Below are 18,778 nucleotides of genomic sequence, written 5' to 3'. Positions count from 1 at the left end.
ACTCACAGACTCCCTGATTTCCTTGGAAACCAAGGGAAGCAGTGGTGGGCAGCACTGCCCAGCAGACAGGGAGCTGGCATCACCTCTGCCTTTACTCACACTCTGCATCACCTTGTGCTTCTGGGCCTCCAGGTGCTATGTGCTGATTTGTGAGATATGTCCTCTGTCATGGGAGTATGACTCAGTCTACATTGGTGTGGTTCAGACCCTGCACACCATACATTACCCTTTACCATTAGCCTGAGAACACTGAATTAAACCTTTTTGAAGCCTGTTCCTTCTAAACATATGTAAACAGACTTTCAAAGATGCAGCTCATTCAAATCTGCCTGAGGCTTCCTGAGGACAGTAAGTGTTATTTCTTTTATCCCAGCACTATCCTTATGCCATAGGATTTGGTACCAATTCTAGTTGTAAGAAGTTATCACTAGTAAATCCTTTTACTAGACTCCACTTCAGAAATGGCTGAGCCATTGTGAAGAATCACAGAATAATTAAGGTTGGAAATGAGGACCAAGAATATCTAGTGCAACTGTCCAGCTACCACCAATATTGCTCACTAAACCACGTCCCTCAGTGCCACATCCACATGGTTGCCACATCACCCTCTGGGCTCAGCCCTCCAGCCAGTAAGAACATTTGAAGGCTGATGGAATTATATGTTACAGATTTCCAGTGAGATCATCCTGGTCTCCAGATTGGTGAAAAATTGATTTGATGGCTGGACCACTAGCTGGATAAGGAAAGGAGGGTAAGGAATTAGCTGGATGGTTGTACACTGAGAGGGCCCATGCCAACCTCATGAAGTTCAACAAGGCCAAGTGCAAGGTCCTGCATCTAGGTTGGAGCAATCCCAAGCACAGATACAGGGTAGGCAGAGAATGGCTTGAGAGCAGCCCTGAGGAGAAGGATTTAGGGCTGTCAGTTGATAAAAGACTCAACATGAGCCAGCAATGTGCACTTGCAGCCCAGAAGGCCAACCGTATCCTGGGTTGCATCAAGAGAAGTGTGACCAGCAGGTCAAGGGAGGTGATTCTGTCCCCCTGCTCTGCTCTCGTGAGACCCCACCTGGAGTACTGCATCCAGTTCTGGGCCCACAAGGACATGGAGGTGTTGGGGCAGGTCCAGGAAGGTCCACAGCGATGATCAGAGGGCTGGAGCACCTCCCCTATGAGGACAGGCTGAGAGAGCTGGGGATCTTCAGCCTAGAGAAGAAAAGGCTCTGGGAGATCCCATCACAGCCTTACAGTACCTGAAGGGGCCTACAGGAAAGCTGGGGAGGGACTTTTTATAAGGGCATGTAGCAACAGAATGAAGGGAAATGGCTTTAAACTGGAAGAGGGTAGATTTAGACTAGATAATAGGAGGGAATTCTTTACTGTGAGGGAACAGGTTGCACAGTGAAGGTGGTGGATGCCCTCCCTTCCCCCTCCATGGAAGCACTCAAGGCCAGGCTGGATGGGGCCTGGTCTAGAGAGAGGCGTCCCTGCCTACAGCAGGGCAGATGTAACTTGGTGATTTTAAAGGTCCTTTCCAACCCAAATCATTCTATGATTCTATGTCCACCACTGAAATGGAAAACACCAACTAGAATAAGAGAGTTCCAGAAATAGCAGTATGCCATTTGTCTCCTGTCAAATTTTAGGAAGCAGCAAAGGGCTCTTACTCAAAGTCTCTCTTGGGTAACTATGGCATTTGGAAATGTTGCTGTCCTCAGCATTCTGCTTTAACCTTGTTCTGGAACTCTTTACTTTTCTGGCATAGCTGATCAGTAGAACAGGGGTTCATGAGTTGCTTCTGGGATTACAAATCAACATACTTTGCATTAGCATTATTTGATTCACTGGTCTTGTGAGAGTGGTAACCTTTCCTCTATGCAGCTATTTGCATCAAAAATTGTGAGAGGGATTCCAGCATGAGCTGGGCTGCCTGGGGGAAGCAGGTAGAAAGAGGAGTTTAGGATACTGTGTTTTTAAGTACAACAAAAAAAGCATAAAGCAAGATGGTATTAAAGCTATTTCCTTTTATAATTACTAACAAAACTACTTTGCATTTACGAAAGATGACAACGGAGGAGCCTTACTGGGAAGAGGACCATCACTAAAGAACTGTAGCATTACTAACAAATTAATCTGAGTAAGATTAAGGCTTTTTTTTCTCCTTGTGATGGTTTTCATCTCAGTATGAAAAACTCCCCAGTGAAAACACAGCTGGAAGACGATAAATAACTTCAGAGTGAGGGTTCTGAAATGTCTTCATGGGCTCAATGAGCCTCTTCCTACAAGGAACAGGGCTCAGTGGACCAACACCCTACCAGCACAGCCACAGAGACCACTTCCTTCTTTACTCAGGATATTTTATGCAGTTTTTCTGTGACTGCATTCCCAAAGAGAAAATACTAAAAATACACAAGATTTGTTTCTAGCTTCCCTTTTAATGGGATTTAGCAGCTTGAAAGAAAGACAAACAGAACCACGTGACGCATAAGCTCTCCGCATGTTACAATCTACCACTTTCAGAACATCACTGATTCAGTGTTCAGGGCACAGAAACTCATGCTCTCAAATGCATTATTACTCACTTCCTTTTTTTAATTCTTCAAAAGAAAATGTGTATTAAAATCACAAAGCGATCTCAGCATAGCCTGGGCCAAGAGGGAGAGAGGATCCCTGTTTGCCCAAGACAATAGTGGGATGTGCTGTGGCAACTTATTGAGTATGCCCAAACTTGGTATAGGAGGGGTAATTCCAGCTGGTTAGGGCTCATCTCAAGCCACCAGCCATGATGGGAGAGTGGCAGGGCAGTCAGGCTCATCTGTTTTGGTGCTCACCTGTTCCAGCAGTCACATCAGGCAAATACAAGCCAGCTGTTCCATCCAACTGCAGTTTGTTTCTAAGAGAAGGGTCACGCACCCTTTAAGGAAGAGCCTGCAAGACAGTAATTTAGTGAATCAAAGCTTCCCTCAGTAGTAGAAGGAAGAGGCTTGGCTTTAACAGAAAATACTTTTTTTCCTTCTTCCATGTCTACATGTCCTATGCCTTTATGGCTATAATCAGTCACTAAGTCCCATGCTCTGTGTGGTTCCAGGTTGAATCATCAGGGCATTCTGTGAGGGGTTAGCTCTCCTTAGCAAGTTATATGGATAAAAGCAAGCTAAATTTTTTAAAGGCTTCTAACTGGGGGATAATAAGTTTATCTGCATGCAACTGCCTTATAATTAAGCAGGTACATTGCTCTCTTCAAATCCCTGGCTTCAAAGTTGAAACACTTCACTACTGAACCACTGGCATGATTATAAACCAAATACTTGAAACAAAACAGAACTGAAGATCCTCTATGAAAAAAAGAATAATAAAATCAAAGGTGTTGAGTTACCAGAAATGTTAAGCTGGGTGTCCAATTCTGCACCTGTTTTCACTACTGTAAATCCAGGCTAAGAGCCTCTATTACAGTTAACATGGATATAAAAACCTTACGCTAAGAAGTCACATCAAAAGAAATTTAACTAAAATAGGAGAGGAAAACAGCTTTCTCTGTGTTGGTGAGCTGAACCAGTTCATTGAAGATGAACTGAAGATAAAGGCCACAGCTGATGCAAGGAAGGAGTAAAGCCACATACTCCTTCAATAAAATGGAAAATGGTTACTCAATGCCTGGCAGTATTAAACACCAAAATAGCTCTTCTAAGGGTCAATAGAAACACATAGAGCACAGCAAAAACTGTCACCACTCAATAATCCCTACCAGTTACCATGGAAAACTATGACTGCGGACACAATCAGCTTGTCCAAGTTAGGAATGAGTAATCTCATATTCACCACCACCACCCCTCTTTTATCTGGACAAACACCAAATACAAGTATATTCAGTATTATTTCTTTAAATTATCACAGTACCAAGCAGGATATTAGTTAAATATTCTTGGACTATTCCCCTCCACACTCTGGATTTAAGAAAAAATAATGAACTGCCACCATATTGCTTATGATTTCAAAAAATTAATCAAGCTTTCAATAAATGTTGTGATTGTATTATTGTATTAAAACTCATGACACTGAAAACTGAATTGTTAATCTGTTCAGTGGCTTTGTAGGTATACAACAGGTTCCAGTTTGTTCTTATGACGCTAAGAAATCTTTGGAAGGCTTTTCACTTGATGCCCCAAAATCCCAAGGACAGAAGGAAGGAAACATCACCATTGTAGTAATAAAACTGTAATGATAAGGATCTTTGTTCCTTCCCAGCACAGATGTTTGACTCTCATGGCCAACCTCGCTGAAGTTAGCTTAATTACCCTATGTTTTAAATGCAGCACTTTGTTTAGCACGTACCTGCACTGACACAGTTTAACTTGGATGTATTTAAACACTTCAGCTGCAGAAAGGTAATGTAAAAAAAGCAGCAGTCATGCAGTAACAGCCAGAGCTTTCTAAGATAGAGAACAGCATGGCAAGACCTGCACTTTATGTTGTTAATTTGGCCCTTAAGCATTAAAACACACTTATCCCTTCATGAAGCCTACCATAAAGGATGGAAATGTTATCCCTATCACTGATAAGAGAAACTCCAGCATAAGGGCTGTCATATTAATCTAAGGGTCACATATGCACCTGATTCCCAACTCCCCATTCACACCTGCTTCCTGAAGGTCAGTTTACGCGTCAGAAGCCAGCTCCAAGCAAGGAGCTCTGCGATAAGAATTCAAATTCTACTCCTAACAATGAAGCCAAATCAGCTGCCCCCAGCCACCTCATTCTGCAAATCCAGACACGTTTACTTAAATCTGTAGGCAGACATCCACGGAGTTCAAGGCCCACATTCACAAATCAATGAGAGTCTGGGGCTCAAAATACCATCCATGGACACCACTTCCTTGCCAACAAGAGGTCCAATCATTCTTTTACTTTTCTACAGATGACAATCTAGAGTCTGAGCAAACATATAAACCACAATGTGGGGAAGCAGTAGAGCTCGCTGGGCTACAGGAAGACACTACGTAGTTTGTCATCCTGGAGCATTGTTACTGCTCTCCAAATTACAAACCAGCTTCTACTAGAACTTTACATGTGGTATCCATAAAACCATACTGCTTTTATTCCCACTGCAACATTTTCCTTCCCAAAAGCTGAGGAGGCTGCTCTTACAGAGCAAACCTGAAAATGTTAATGGGAAGGCACGCAGTTGCATTCATGGTTGCATGCATAGTGCAACAGGCAGGAGCAGAGTAGTGCTAGGCACGTGCAATGCAGCACGTGGTGACAATGACAGATTTCAGCCTCAGCCCCATAAGGAAGGGCAAAAGCAAAAAACTGGGCAAAGAACAGCCATGGGGAGAAAGAATGTTTCCAGGCTGGGAAGGAAGAAGCCTACAGGAAGGAAGATGGAGGTGCTGAGACTACTCTGCTACTGTGTCAGAGGCACAGGCAATGACAAAGCCTCTGTGCCTACTGTTGTTTCAGCCCTGGTGCATCATTCTGCCCACAGCAGCCAAAGAAAAGTTAAATGAGGAAGGAAAGCTGGGACGGAATGTCCTGGTCACCTCCACATCCGGCATCATCCTCCATTTCCTTATTAGCCAAATATAACTCAGATTTGTTTCACTGTGGTATTTTCTTTCAAATCAGCAGATTCTTTATTGTTCAATTATAACAAGTCATGCCGAATCTGAAGGAAAACACAGAAGCTCAAGAGGTGGCGTTACTGCCACTAGACATGTGTGTAGAAGCAATGCATTACGGTACCATCTCCTGGCAATTCACCTGTCTGAAAAGGGGGGAATATTACAACGTAGAGATCATTTTTAGTAAAATATATCTATATATAAATAACCTTGACATTGTTCTTCAACGTACAGAAGTTTGAGCTTTACATGTGTTGGTATAGGAAGAAAAACCTTCTTCGCCTTCTTCAGTATAACAGAGATGGAGCCTGAACAGGAAATCACAGCTACTTTTCTGTAGTGTTTTCTTGTAACTTTTGAGACCTTTAAGAATCTGATTAAAAAGAATCTCAAAATAGACAAGAGAGATGAGAAAGATTTTTGTTCTTTCTTATCTGTTTCAGTGATGCCCATAACCTGCGTCAAATGAATCTTTCATTCTGCATCAACCAGCAAATTTTGAGTTGCATTTCAATTTTAAACTCAGTTTTCTTCATGAATTAAATATGGCACCTAGTAATACAATCACTGCAGCGAGGCTGGGATTTTTGTTTCAATAATACATTGATTAAACTCTGCCCCCAAGAGTTTCAGTTTTCCATATGACAAAGATTGCTTTGATTATCACATAACCACATTATCTACGTATTAGGCTTTAAGCACGGAGGCATGATTTGGAAAGCATTTGGAATTGTGCCTGTCATATATAATCTATACACATATGCACAAATTAAAGCCCATTGAGCTGGATTCCCCGGTGCCTTTCTGGAGCTCAGCTGGCATAGCTGCACTGAAAATTGGTGCCATTATGAGGAGACAGACGATTGCTCCTGGCCCCCACCTCCCCCTCCTTAGAGCTCCCTTCGTGGCTCTGCTTGCTGCATCCTTTGTGCGCTGCCAGCTCTTTGTTGTGGGGGCTGTGGCCTTTGATTTGATCCCTCCGCTGTGTCAGAAACAGAAACTGGGATTTGCTGAACAGCATGTTACTGATAATTACTTTAATTTCACGTCTCCATCTCTGCCAGGATTCTCATGCACAGCAATGCTGGCTGGCTGCACAGCACAAACTTCATTTTGCCTCTAGACTCCTTACTATGAGACTTAGCACAAACCAGAACACATACAAGAAGCTAACAGTGCAAAAAACTGGGTCTTCACCACACATAGCTCCATTCCCAGGGCCAGCGGGAACTGAATTTGGGGCCAGCTGCTCAGGACATGTACATAGCAAACTGCATGCAGCTGTAGCTGGGACACACCTGTGAAAACCCACTGCGAAAGGCAAGCAAAGAGGGTATAACCCTCAGGAAATACTGGTTACCCACTAGACAGAGTTTCTGCAGCTTTGCTAGCTTATGTCTTTTGTAATGGCTTGATCTCCATTTTGCTAAGCGTGTTCATACAGTCTTGAAAGCAAGCTTCTTGTGTGAAGGTATTGTGTTCATATTAGCTCATCTTTGATGCTGTTTTAACCGGAGTTAGTTAACTTTAGATAACTGATCTAAGATAAAGCTCAGACCTCTAATGGTGTTTTGCAGTACTCTTATAACCTGTGTTAACTTCTAGAAGCTATTAACAGCCAATAGCTAAAGTATTTCATTTCTACAGCTACATCCTAGGCTAGACAAAGCATGATCAATAGATTAATGTAACAACATGAGAAGACGCACAAGCTGGCAGATAGAAGCAGTCCAGACCCTGTAACTGGTTCACATTTGTTGTTAGTGCAGAGATACCTGAAGTCAGCTCCCTGTCCCTCTGATTATGTTGGAACATCAGCCAAAGCGATCCTCACCTCAACTATGAGAAATAAAAACCAGTATTTGCAAACCCTTGAAGACATCAGCCAAAAATAAGTGTAAAGCACAGATCATATTGTAATGCCAGGAATGAAAACCTGCAAAAGTCTGTAAACCTTTAGATAGGGGTTAAAAAAAAAACAAAACAACAAAGGATTCATAACAAACTTTGCTGAACATCAAACAAAATTCCAGCAAATGGGTGCTGGCAAATAGAGCCGGCCTTGATTTCAAGCAAGACTGATGTAAGTTGGGTCTTCTAACAAGTTTTATTTTGTGTGCTGTTACCTCCAGTATTAGAATGAGCTACATTTGGTCTGCATATCCTGTGCAGTGAATGCTCTTACCACAGTGTGCTTGGCTTACATACCAAACCATATGGAAGTTGAAGAAAAAAGCAATCTGGAAGTTTAAGATCGGGTGCTCAAATAAAATACACTGTTTCAAAGCACCCTGTGCTGTCAGATTGAAAGCAAAACAACATCAAACTAGCTTTTGTTGGCTGGCTAAATCTGGTTCTGCATCTCAATTAGATAATCAAACTCAAATTAAAATATTTGCTTCTGTTTTCAAAACATGGCTTATCTGACCACACTCTAAACAACAAGAAGCTGAAGCCACAAAAATCGAAGGGTAGGGAATTACATTAGGTTAAAGCAGGCAAAGCTGACTTTACTATCTCTTCCAGTAGAGAACTCCCTTTGACTGCAGGATCAGGGCCTTGGAGGAGAAGAGGCGGTTGCAGGGGACCTGAGGTCTTCACAGTTCCTTCACTTCTTTCCTGCACAGTCCAGGAGCTGGGTTGCCATCTGGCATGGGCTTGCAGCAGCTGCACAAAATTAGCCCGAGCAAACACACGGGGACAGGTGTGACTAACAATTAGAGGGAAAAGTGCATTTCAATTGACCTAAGAAAAGCTTACGGGGAATCCACACCTCTGAGTATGTCATGTCCCACCTTTCAGCTTTATTCTTCAACCTTTGCGGTCAGGAGGAGGCTTCAGCTACTTCACTGCTCCCAGACACGTTTTGCATTTCACCTTTAAGATAAAACTTTCCCTTAAACCATGCACTGTCTGGTCAACATAAATGTGATAAGCACTAAAAAGCTTTGGATTTTTCTTGATTCCTTCCATTATCTAAACTTTAAAGGACAGCTCCTTGTCCTCTCAAAGAAGCATTCTGTTTAACTTGAAATATAACTTGGCTCATTTCTGCAAATGGAGAAATAAATTTATTTGCAAAGAATGCAACAAACAGCTCACAATCTTGGAAACATATTTCAATGTCCTTAGAGGGACTGGGAAGTTATTAAGTATAGCCATACTGTCTACAGAGGTGACTGAGATAGTTGCTGAATGCCGTGTATCTCCTGTAACACATATTGAGCAAACCTCATAAATAGAAAAGACAGTTTTCTCTTTATAAAACAGAAATACATTCCTTCTAGATTCCAGATGAAGAACTTGTGTCCCAGGGAGGTGAAATGCTCGCTTCATTTAAAGCCCTGCTAACTCGTGACTCACTCGTACAGAATGGCCCTGTTCATTTGATTGTGGTCAATGTGTGAAGCTCTAGGAAGTGGTTTTCAAATCCACAGCTTCTGCAAGACTAAATGAATCAACTAAGCTGAGTTCACAGGAACGAAAAGCCTGAATAACAGAATGAGCTCATTCAGAAGACTGCGTAGGGCTGTTTAGGTTGTAGAGACTGGGACAAAAAGTTGGAGAAAGCTGCCCCTTGTGCATGGCTTTGTGTTCGGAAAGGCCTGCCAAATCTGTTCCTTCTACCTCCCACCCCACTGCTGTTGTGGTTAACCTAGCATGGCCACACATGTGCAGTGACCTTGAGATACCTCAGGCTTCAGTCCTTCCCTATCATCTGCTTCCATGCAAGAGAAGTGAAAATGACAGAGCATCATGCAGAATCTGGCTCTATGGCAACAAGAGTTTTCCTCCTCCAGAGGAATTCCCTTCTGGCTATTTGCAAGCACAAAACAATCACTGCAACAGCTGAAAAAAAAAAAAAAAAAAAAGTATGAAATCTGGTGATTTCAACAGAACTTGGGACCTCTCTGTAGGTCCCTCCTCAGATGCACAGGCCCTGCCTCCAGATGTAACCTACTGGACCTGCAAGATCTCCAAGCAGATTTTAAGCAAGGTCCAGACAGAAAGGAAGATCCGTGTGCACCACAAGATGGGCTGAGTGAAATCCAATCAAGTAAACAGGTAAGGGCTTTGCCAGAAACGTTGGGCAGGAGAACACGTGCTGAAAGTGAGTCACTTAGCAAAGATCATAAAGCATACATACAACAGGAACACAAAGGGCTGGTGTACTGTGCTTCCAAAGGAGTGCATTACTCTAGAGGATAAAACAACCAAGTTAGATTAAAGCAACTCTTAAGACTCATGCCAAATCAACAGAAATGCCACTTATATCCTTACTACCAACATCCAAATAGCCGATCACATTTCATCACAAAGAAACATGCTGCTATTGCCCGAGGCAAGTGCAGAATCTACTAATGAACCAAATAGGAACAAATGAGATGTGAAGTCTGAACTCGACAAGCAACATTCCAGTTGCTGCCATAATATTTTGGTGAGTTCTAAGAAGGCAGATTCTTCAATGGAATTTGTTGCTTTTTGTACTGTGTATCTAACTGTAGCACAGTGCAACCCCAAACATAGGCAGGTGCCCACATTCAAGGCACACCTGTCCTTGCAAGCACTGGCAGCCATGATACTTTGAGAAATACCCCACGCAAAAAGGAAATGAAGGCTCCTACAGTAAAGGCAGCCAGCAGTCACAGCTACCAATAATGTTATTCCTTTGGTTCCTAAAAGCAGGGGAAAAATATCCTCAGCTTCTCAGAGTGCAGTGAATTAAACTGCTAAGGGCTCACAGAGCAGCAGCACTTCTAGGACCTGTACTCATTACACATACCTCTATTGCCTCCCTGAGCAATTCTTCCATCTCCTTCCTGCCTATGTTGAACGCTCCGTGTTTTTCTTCCTACTTGTCATATTTATTTCTCTCAACAGTATTGTCTCCTGTCTGAAGATAATTTAATCACAGGGTTGCCATGTAAAGTTTCAAGAACGGATGAGTTAAGGATACTATAAGCCGTCCATCAAAACCAGGTTTTTCCCTATAGACATCTGTGGAAATGCTTGGAGCAACAGTCATCTCTCATTTCCTGTCTAATGACCAAACCACCGCAGCTCTACCCACTGATGCCTAAAACATTCCCTAAAATATTTGCATTGATTGGGCGTAGCTTTTAAATCCAATACATCTGAGCTGACAGAGGGATAATACTAACTGTGAAGCTTCACAACCATGACCAGCAAGTAAAAGAGAGGCATCACAGTAAAGCCTTGCTGTAAGCAGCATGCCACAGCTCTGGCTTTCTTCATGAAACAAGCACATATTGCAAGCGCTGTGGGGCAGGGCTCCACTATTTCCCTGCTTATTTTCAGTTTAAAGATCTCTAAAATCATAAAAGATTGTCAGCTATCCAACAGTTGCAAAATACCAGGAACACATGAAGCTTCTGATACCAGTGTTTATACACAGAGTGGCTCCTTCATCCATCTGGAGCAGAAGAGAGGGGGTTACAGCCCAGCACTGTCTGTGCCTCCCACCAGGTGTCCCCCCTTTCTGCACACAAGCAGGAAGGCCCCACTCTAGCAGAGACACTTTCTGGGGTTGCAGCCCTTCCCTGCAGTACATCTTGATCGCACAAAGTGATATTGCTGAGGAAAGGCATATGACCCAAAGAGGTGTGCCCTGCACTGCAAGCCAGTGCCTGCAGCTTCCCACACTACACAAGATGAAAACAAGAAAGGCTACAGAAAGCTTTCTATCTAATTTCCCATGGCGCTCAGGACAAACACTTGGGGCTGATGCAACTCCCATTTCTTGTTAGCCTGACAAATAGAGGTGATTATTTCCAAACCTAAAATACTTGTGAAAAATTCATTAATGGCTGCTGTCACTCTGTGGCACTGCAGGTCCCGTTTGGTTCCATGCACCCAGCAGGACGCAGGGTCTCTCTATTTGCTCACCACAAGAGGACAAGAATTATTTGTGCAATCACTGGAGGCAATAAACAAACTTCTGTTGGCTTATTTTCCTTCAGGTGAAACAAAATACATCCAGCTCTTGACATTCTCGACACATCGATGTGAGGAACACAGGTTCTGTTTGTAGATCAATCGTCCCAAGGCTCAATAAATGGCGTTTAACAGTGACCCCTAGTGTTGTTCAGCAGCACCTTTGCTTTCTGTTGGAAGATTATCCTATAAAAATAATAGTGGCAAAGCAACCCACCAGCAAAATCTTCTATTGGCACATAATATGGATATCTGAAGGAGATCTAGATGACGGATTTGTTGTTGACATTTTATTTGAACAAAGAGTCACTGTACAATTCTATTTTGTTTTCTTTCCCTGGCCAGGCCTATTGCTACCAATGTGACTAATATGTGATCTTACCATTGATATTTTTACATCGCTTATGTAGTGCAACACGTCAGCTCTTTCTGATGAGAACCATTTAGGAAGACCAAAAAGAAAGAGTCTGAACTGTATCTAAAGTATGGAGTGGGAGAGTAAAAAGCAAGGGGAGAGGAATCTGGAAAGTAAGTAGAAGAGAAACTCCAGATCCTAGGCATAATGGCTGCATAAATAAATACACTTACATAGCTTGAGAAGATCATCAGCTCTACAACATTTCTGTTATCTATGAGAATAACCAGGCCTACAGGAAAGCTGGAGAGGGGCATTTTATAAGGGCATGTAGCAACAGAATGAAGGGAGATGCCTTTAAACTAGAAGAGGGTAGATTTCAGTCTGGAGAAGAGGCTCAGGGGAGACATTATTGCTCTCTATAACTACCTGAAGGGAGGTTGTAGTGAGCTGTGGGTTGGCCTCTTCTCTTACGTAACTGGTGATAGGACTAGAGGGAATGGCTTCAAGCTGTGCCAGGGGAGGTTCAGGCTGGACATTAGGAAACACTACTTCTCTGAGAGAGTGGTCAGGCAGTGCAATGGGCTGCCCAGGGAGGTGGTAGAGTCACCCACCCTGGAGGAACATTTGGATGTTGTGTTGAGGGACATGGTTCAGTGAGAACTATTGGTGATGGGTGGATGGTTGGACTGGGTGATCCTGTGGGTCTTTTCCAACCTTGGTGACTCTGTGATTCAGTGATTTAGAGCAGATATTAGGAGGGAATTCTTTACTGTGAGGGTGGTGACACACTAGAATAGGTTGCCCAGTGAGGCTGTGGATGCCCCCCTCCATGGAAGCATTCAGGGCCAGGCTGGATGGGGCTGTGAGCAGCCTGGTCTAGAGGGAGGCGTCCCCACCTATAGCAGGGGGTTGGAACTAGGTGATCTTAAAGGTCCCTTCCAATGCACAGTATTCTATGATTCGGTGATGATTCTATGAAACATTAAAGACAATAGCTACTGCTCCCCAAACACTACAACTGCCATAGCAAATCCACATTAAACCATGTGTGGCCATAACCTCATGTAAAATATCTGGTTTGACCAGAACTTAATGAAGACTTCCATTAGCAAACCACAAATAAAGAAAGAATGAACAAATAAAAACACAGCAGAAGAATTGGCTAATTAAGAGCCTGAACATGTAAAGGGTGCAGCACTGCAGTCACCACTGACTCCAGGGCAAATGGAGGAAGACATGCTTCACAGGCACTAATACTTGAATTTGAGTTGCCTTCACCACCTCAGCTTGAGTTTGAATATATATTTTGCTATTCCATGCATTAAAAATATGAAATTGCTAATCTTACTAATCTTCATTTGAAAAGGATATGAGATCATCAGTATATTAAGCCTACTCAGTCCCTGCAAACCAGCTATTATTCTTCCCTCTGAAGCTCTCTGCAAGTTTTCTCATTGCTGATGGCACCATCAATGAGGTTCCCAAGTTTCCCTCTATGTTCCAAAGGCAAGATTACTCAACATGGATAAATAACACTCTCAGTTTTTCTTCTTGGATAAGAATACCAAAGTTCATTATTTTATTTCCATACAGATATTTTTGTGACAGACATATTCTACTATGCATTTTATTTTGACACACAGCAATTTGGATCAACAGAAAACTGAATGCTACTAAATGTGTGTGTTTGCTTTTAATCACTGTCTAATAAATATCTTCAGTCATTTATTCAACCTACTGTGGAAAATAAGCTACAAACATCATCCTTCTTGAAAGATCAGGTGAGAGACAGAATGCAATAATGGTTATGAGAAAGAAAAGTGTTGTCACGCCGCAGACAACTACTGAAAGCTCAAAATACCTCTCCATCTCCCCATGTCATTTTCCACTTAGACTAAGGACTCTCTCTCTGCCCAGGGAGGTTGTGGATGCCCCGTCCTTGGAGGTGTTCAAGACCAGGTTGGACGGGGCCCTGGGCAACCTGATCTAGTAAATGTGTATGTTTGGTGGCCCTGCCAGGAAGGGGGGTTGGAACTACATGATCCTTGAGGTCCCTTCCAACCCGGGTCATTCTGTGATTCTGTAAGGATCAATTTGTAAGTTTTCAGCTTTTCCAAAGACAGCAGAAATTCTCTCACACTCACACAATCGATCAGGTGATCAGAGATAAAAATTGCACAGTAATCGGAAATGACTTTAACACTAGAGGGCAGGAGAGCATCCTTTAAATCAAAGTCTTGCAGGTTTAACAGTTAACCTTCACCTGTGGCACTCCTCTTTGGTCTGATAACGAAAGAGAAATAATATTTCTATTCATATGAACTACTTACATCTAGTAAAAGTCTCATGATTTCTACTCCTGTTTGCTAGCGCAAGCAAAGCAATACCAGTTGGAGCTGAATAACATGAATGATGAAATCTCCTTTCACTACAACTTGCTGTTTTAAAACATATATTAGCACACCTCCGGTCACTTATGCAATCACTACTGGCAGATTTAGTTAATGTTTAGTTAGGCTTCTCCTGAAAAGGATTTTTATATATTGTATATACATATTATATATACGCAGTATAATATACTGTAGCCAACTGCAATGAGATCCTTATTTATCCTATTTACTGAACTTCCTTCCTCGTGCAGAGGACCATCATGTTCTCCTCTCACTACTGATCTCCTTGATACAGGTGGCTGGGACTGGCATGTATCAAGATTGACAGCCTCTCCTGGCTCACAAGCATCTCTCCCTGCTGTACAGTAAAGATGTGATCTAACTCAGCCGCAGTGAGAAGTCGCAGTGATTGTAATGTCTCTAACACTTGGGTAAATGGGAGATTTTAACCTACTGCTACGTGGGAACGATTTTTTGATTGTGTTTTTTTTCCCACTTCACTGAACAGTGAAGTGCTTCTCTGACACACATGCTGATGTATGCAAGGGTCACATAAGGACCACACAGCGATTAAAGAATCTCTATGAGTCAACAGAGAACATTAAGAGGGAAATGATAATCACACCAATATGGGGAGCATATCACTCAGTCATTGATTCATTTTCTTTGTGGAACTGAAGGATATAAATGACAAGGTATAAACATCTTCTTGTAAGCAGGTGCATCTCTCTGAGACAGTGACCCAAGAGAAGAAGAAGCTGTTTTCTGTATACAATTGTTTCAGATTTTGCACCTTCACAACAGAGCATTCAAAATCTTTACTCCTTCAAAAGAAATGCCAACAAACTGGATTTCATATTAGCTAACCTGAAAGAGTGCCATGGGGTTTTTTGTCCATGCTGGTGCTACCTGCAGTAGCGAGCAGTCTTTGCCACAGCCAAGGGAGATGAATACCAAATGAAAGTGTGCATCTGCTCCAGCTCCACTCCCTGCAATATGGGCTCAATCTCATAGTACAGAGATAAACTTTTCATATTACTCACTATTTTAGTGTCCCAAAATCTAGAAAGCTAATTTTATGACACACAATTACATGCTCATTTCAAGTAAACAACAGCTTTTTACTTAAAGACTTCCATTCAGACCCACGCCCCAAGCCTCAAGAGTTCTCAAAATATCAGACCATGCATATGTTACATCACTCATGATTCACAAGCACGGTCTGCTTCCTTCCTTCTCTCTTCATCCAGTTATCCGACTGTTTTTTGTTCCTGTACCTTTACTGTACTGAATAGGAAGAGCCACCACTATGGCATACAAAACAGTTGTGGGATTTTTTTGTTTGTTTAAGTGCTGCAGCTCTGTGTATGAAAACATACACAAAGAATCTTTCTGTTTCCTAAATTGACTTAAAACAAGTTTCTCTGTAGAGTTTTGAGCAAGAAAGATTAAGCATCCTTTAGCACATCTCTGGCACCTCTGGTAACCATAGCGGTCCACAAATGCATGTGTGAAAGAGAAGTTGGTTTGAAAGAGAACACTCTTCTAAATTAAACTCTTGGAAAAAAACTGAATCCAAATGTGATTTTGGTTACTTCTGATACCATCCACAGGACTCAGTGGAATCACTCTGAGCCTACAACTACTGCAGTAAATCCAAACCTGCTGCAGAGAACAAATCTAAATGTCAAGTTTATTTATTTTAGGAAAAAAATAAATAAATTAAAAATTCAGGCGGTTTATATCATTCAGATAGCCACAAACAGCAAGCAGCAGCAGACCCAATAAAGGTTTATTTCCTAGGGACTGAGTCATGCATCCCCACAAGCTACCTGTCAAGTCCTGGCTTCAAAGTTAGGGCAGTAAAAGGTCACTCACATACACCAGAATCACATGGGATGGGTAGGATTAGCATGGCCCTCTGAGTCCCTCTGCCCCAACTCCTTTCCAGTAGGGCCACCCAGAGCAGGGTGCACAGGGCCATGGTCAGGTGGCTTTTTTTTTCCACATCTGTACACTGATTTAATAAATATCCTGTTAGTAAGTTAGTGTGAATCTTGTCATCGATGAATCTGTAATCAAGTTGCTGTTTAATTGTTACATATTTCAATAAATCACCTTATTAATCTCCAAATTAGTTAATGAGTAAGCATCGACAAAATTCAGTCTTACTCATATTAATGAAAAAGTCTTAAATCACCTCTAAATATAACTGGGTGAAATATAGTTGCCATTTCCTGTGACGACACAGAGCTCTGTCACCTGCACAGCACAGAAGTGCTTCCTGATGTTCACATGGAAATTTTCCTCTTATCTCCACAAAACAGCTGAGTTGGAACTGTCTCTGAAACCGTCCCAGAAAGACCATCTGTTGCTGGAGCATTTGAGAAGACTCTTTCACCACAACATAGTCCTCAATTCCAAAGCCTTAACATACCACCTCACTTTGGTTACAATACCCAAGTCTGAAAAGAAGCTTATCTTTCCAAACATAAAATTTTGTTTCACATAAAAACCCAAAGTGAACACACACACTTTAACTGGAACCAGTTTACAAGAACAAGCATGAAGCTGATTCAGGGCAAAATAAATGAAAGCATCAGCAGGAAGTCGTGCATTACTATGAGAATATCTTACCTAAAGATATTTTTAGATCAAAAGAAAAAGAAAAGCAAGAAGGTTCCCAGTGCAGATAAAACACAGACAGTTCCACTAGTGAGAAAGTTTTAATATGACTGTGCAGCCCTCCCCCTCCTCTCAAGATTTAAGATACCAGAATGCAAGTTTGTAAAGCATTTTTTTAACTGACTCTCCTTGTCTTCATACCTCTGAGTACTACCAGCAAAGCAGAATGTATATCAATGCCACTTAACCAGCAGAATAGTTTAGCACGTCATGGTTTCCATTGGGACAGAGTTGATTTTTCCTTTGTGGTGTCATGTTTTGGCTTGCAGAGAAAAACAATGTTGAGGACACACCAATGTTTTAGTTGTTGCTGAGCAGAGATACACAGAGCCAAGGACATTTTGTTTTTTCAGCTTCTCATGCTGCCCTGCCAGAAAGAAGGCTGGGGGGAGGGTGGAAGGGGGGAGAATGGGGTTGGGCACACTGAGCTGGGAGGGAATAGAATCTAACATAAACCATCTGACCTAAACTGGCCAAAGGGATATTCCACACCATATGACATCACATGAAATAAACTATAAAACTGAGGGGAGTTGGCTGGACATACATACACATATATATGTTATAGATATATATCATCATTACTATTATCCTTTTTCCTCTTCTTATTTTTTTTTTTTTTTTTTGTCTGACAGTTTTTATCTCAATCCACAAGCCCTACACACAACAGCACATCACTACTTTTGAATTTGGAAGAGAAATTGAGACAGTTGTGAGGGAACATTCAGTTTTCCCCTCTCAACCCATACCTCACAACCACCACCTCACAGCTTGCTGTTCTCAGTGCTGTGGCTCAGATCTATTTGGCCACACCCCTCCATCAATAACGTATCCTCTATGCATTTCTATGCCTCAGTTTTCTCACCTGAGCAGAGCACTCCTTGGGCCTCCTCAGGACGCTGTAGGTTGCAGATGTTCTACACAGGTCACAGCATCTCTTCTTGAGATGCTCAGCACCTTCACCCACACTAACAAGAGCAGCCTCTTCTCTTCCAACCCCCACACTTCCTGTGCATCATTTTTTTCTTTCCCAGCCAAGTGTTCCGTCTTAGAGATGAGCACTAGCTCCTATCTCTTTCTGTTCTGCTGAGATACTTAAGCGCCCCTTGCTCATTCATAAGGTTCAACAGCTCACAGGCCTGCTAGAAACTACTGAGCTCTGGTAAGCTACCAATACACTTGGTCTGTGAAGAAAATGTGACACATAATCAAACCATGGGCCCTACCACTCAGTAGCTTGCAAACAGCACAAAAATCCCAGCTGGGCTGCTTTTCATAGAATCATAGAACCACAGAATGGCTTGGGTTGGAAGGAACCTCAAGGATCACAGACTAGACCAGGCTGCCCAGGGCCCCATCCAAACTGGCCTTAAACACCCACAGGGACATGGCATCCACAGCCTTTCTATCAGCGTGTTCCAGCACCTCAACACCCTTCTCTGTAAAAATCTGCTCTCTGACATCCAACCTAAATCTCCCTCTGGATGTCATCCCTCCTTTTTGCTTCACCAACCACACCACTCAGCTTGGTACACACTTGCTAATCACAGAATCACAGAACTGTAGTGGTTGGAAGGGACCTCTAGAGATCATCGAGTCCAACCCCCCTGCCAAAGCAGGCTCCCTACACCACGTCACACAGGTAGGTGTTCAGGTGGGTTTTGAATATCTCCAGAGAAGGAGACTCCACAACCTCTCTGGGCAGCCTGTTCCAGTGCTCCGTCACCCTCACTGTAAAGAAGTTCTTTTGCACATTCGTGCAGAACTTCC

At 42.5% G+C, this 18,778-nt stretch overlaps 1 long non-coding RNA gene across 1 annotated transcript in view; it reads right to left on the bottom strand.

The window, feature by feature from the left end:
* LOC107306408 overlaps positions 1 to 18,552 on the bottom strand; it is a 29,991-nt gene extending 11,439 nt beyond the window's left edge. Inside the window, exons 1-2 of the long non-coding RNA XR_001552109.2 lie at positions 17,874 to 18,552; positions 2,831 to 2,927 (exon numbers count right to left, since the gene is read on the bottom strand). This is a non-coding gene — a long non-coding RNA (uncharacterized LOC107306408). The remainder of the gene's footprint in view (positions 1 to 2,830; positions 2,928 to 17,873) is intronic.
* Between the last annotated feature and the right edge of the window lie 226 nt (positions 18,553 to 18,778).

This window comes from Coturnix japonica, chromosome 1 (assembly GCF_001577835.2).
Source record: "Coturnix japonica isolate 7356 chromosome 1, Coturnix japonica 2.1, whole genome shotgun sequence".
Classification (NCBI taxonomy): Eukaryota; Metazoa; Chordata; class Aves; order Galliformes; family Phasianidae; genus Coturnix; species Coturnix japonica.
The sequence above is the reverse complement of the archived record's forward strand: the minus strand, read 5'-3'. Positions and strand labels throughout refer to the sequence as shown.